Below are 2,899 nucleotides of genomic sequence, written 5' to 3'. Positions count from 1 at the left end.
CCAAGTCACGTTTGGAGACAGTGTTCCTAAAGAGGCAGGCGGAAGGCATTTTGCAAGCCTAGTTTGTTAGCTAAATGGGGCCACTAGGTACTTAACTTTTCCATAGGAAGCAGCCAATCAAGGTAAACGCACTCTGCATCTCGCCAAGGCCCTGTTCCTGTGCACAGCAGACAGACAGTTCCACCCCACCCACTCCTTCCCCTCTGTCAGCACCTGCCCAGCCTCAGGGAAGATAGGAACCTGTGTCAATAGTCCAGAAGGGGAGAGCGGCGGCTGGCCGTTAATTAGCTCAGGGCCTAGGTGGAGGTGCCCTATGCGGGTGTGTCTTTGTAGTGCAAAGAGGTGACTCAGCAGCACCACCTAGAGGCCACTTTGGGAATGGCTTCCTCGGCTCCAGCCTCATAAATGAAGACTGCTCATTTATCAATGGATATGAGGACGGGGAGCTCCGATCTTACTACAAACAAAATTAGGCACGGCACTGCCACCTGGAACCCTGTTGCTCCGGGATGGGGATAGGGACAGGAGGATCCACTGGGCTTGCTGGCTGCCAGCCTCACTCCAGTGAGATTCCCTGTCTGAACGGAGTAAGACGGAGCTCGATCAAGCACGACACCAGACACCCTCCTGTGGCGTCTCTGCATGTACATGCTCGTATACCTGCACACACGCGCAGATGACACACACACCTAAACCTCACAGTACACACGGAAACAGTGAAGACCGCTCTCCCCCCACCCCTCCCCAGGACACATAAAGCTCTATCCCGTGACCGGCTGTGATGGCACCCAAAAAGGTCTGAACGTCTTTTCCACTGAGTGACCTGGTCACACCAGAGGTCTCCAGGAGTGGGTGGGATTAGAAGGAGACAATGTGAGTAAACGCTTTAAAGGGCGGAGGGGTGGGGGAGAATCACAAGTGCCATTCAGGTCTTTTCACAAGCAAAGTGCCCGGCTTGGAGGATGAGGAGGCACAAACATGCTTGCTCTCGCTTGTTCTCAGAATGAAAATCTGTAATCAGCAAACTGCACGAGTACTTTCTGGAAATTTTATTTTTATGCCTTGAGCAGACCGTGTGGGAAATATTAATAGCCCTGTGAGTGAGCAGGGCCAGGCCGTTTAGCACCTATGATCTCTAGGGAGAGGGGCCCCACAGGGGGGCCTGGGGCTGTTCTGTGCAGAGCTGACTGATGCTGACTGGTGCTGATGGCTTCACTGCCTTCCAGCCTCGTGGCGTCTGGGGTCTTAGCACTTCTCAGACTCACAACAGGATGGGAAAGATGAGGTAATATGAAGGTTGGTCACCTCGCTGTGGGGGTCTGAACAAGAACGGCCCCCAGAGCCTCATCTGTGAGAACTCAAGGAGTGACAGGACTCGGAGGTGTGGCCTTGGAGGAGCAGGTGTGGCCTTGGATGAGGAGGTGTGGCCTTGGGGGAGGAGGTGTGGCCTTGGATGAGGAGGTGTGGCCTTGTGGGAGGAGGTGTGGCCTTGGATGAGGAGGCGGTCTCTGGGAGTGGGCTTTGGGCTTTCCGATGCCCAAGCAAGGTCAGTGGCTCTCTCTTCCTGCTGACTACAGGTGAAGAGGTCAGACTGAGCTCCTTCTCCCAGCAGCACGTCTGCCTGTGTGCCAACCGGGCTTCCAGCTATGAGGATGGTGGACTAAACCTCAGAACCTGGAAGCCAGCCCCAATTAAATGCTTGCTTCTATTAGAGTTGCCGTGGTCACGGTGTCTCTTCACAGCCACAGAACACAGACCAATGCATAGAACACACAGCATAGATCGATTGGGCTTGGTTGTGACATTTTTATACACGTGCCTGATGCGGCTTGGTCATATTCATTCCACTGACGTCAGCGTGGCAGAAGCGCGGCAGCACTCAGGCGGACATGGTACTGAAGGACTAGCTGAGAGCTCTGCATTCGAAAATATCTGAGCCTATGGAAGCCATTCTTATTCAAACCACCACACTATGCTAATAAAAAATTAAATTAAATTAAGCTTGGCATAGTGGGATATGCCTACAATCCCAGAATTTGGGAGAATGAGACAGGATGCTCTTGAGTGCAAGGCCAGCCTTCAATACACAGCAAGACCCTGTCTATAAAAATAAGTAAATCTGAGGCTGGAGAGATGGCTCAGAGGTTATGAGCACTGGCTGCTCTTCCAGAGGTCCTGAGTTCAATTCCCAGCAACCACATGGTGGTTCATAACCATCTACACTGGGATCTGCTGCCCTCTTGTGGCGAGCAGGTGTATATGCAGATAGAGCTCTGTACATAATAAAGGAAACCTTTTTTTTAAAAAAAAGCAACAACAACAACAAAAATAAATAAATCTGGCCCTAGAGAGATGGCTCAGTGGTTAAGGGCACTGACTGCTCTTCCAAAGGACCTTAGCTCAAATCCCAGCAACCACATGGCAGCGCAAAACTGTCTATAACTCTAAAGATCTGAAACTCCCACACAGACATACATGCAGGCGAAACACCAATGCACATAAAATAAAGGTAAATAAAAATTTAAAAGTATTGAGAAAAGCAATTTTTTTGAGACAAGATATCTCTGTGTACCCATCTGTCTTGGAATTCACTCTATAGATCAAGTTGGCCTCTAAATCAGAGATTTGCCTGTTTCTGCCTCCTGAGTGCTGGGATTAAAGGTGAGTACCACCACCACAAGGCTTTAGTAAGGCACCTTTTAAAAAAGTGTTAAGGGGGCCAGTCGTGGTGGCGCACGCCTTTAATCCCAGCACTCGGGAGGCAGAGGCAGGCAGATTGTTGTGAGTTCAAGGCCAGCCTGGTCTACAGAGCAAGTCCAGGACAGTCAAGGCTACACAGAGAGACCATGTCTCAAAAAACCGAGAGAGAGAGAGAGAGAGAGAGAGAGAGAGAGAGAGA

The sequence above is a fragment of the Acomys minous genome (genome assembly GCF_964271855.1).
Source record: "Acomys minous genome assembly, chromosome: 14".
NCBI classification, from domain to species: domain Eukaryota; kingdom Metazoa; phylum Chordata; class Mammalia; order Rodentia; family Muridae; genus Acomys; species Acomys minous.
The sequence above is the reverse complement of the archived record's forward strand: the minus strand, read 5'-3'. Positions refer to the sequence as shown.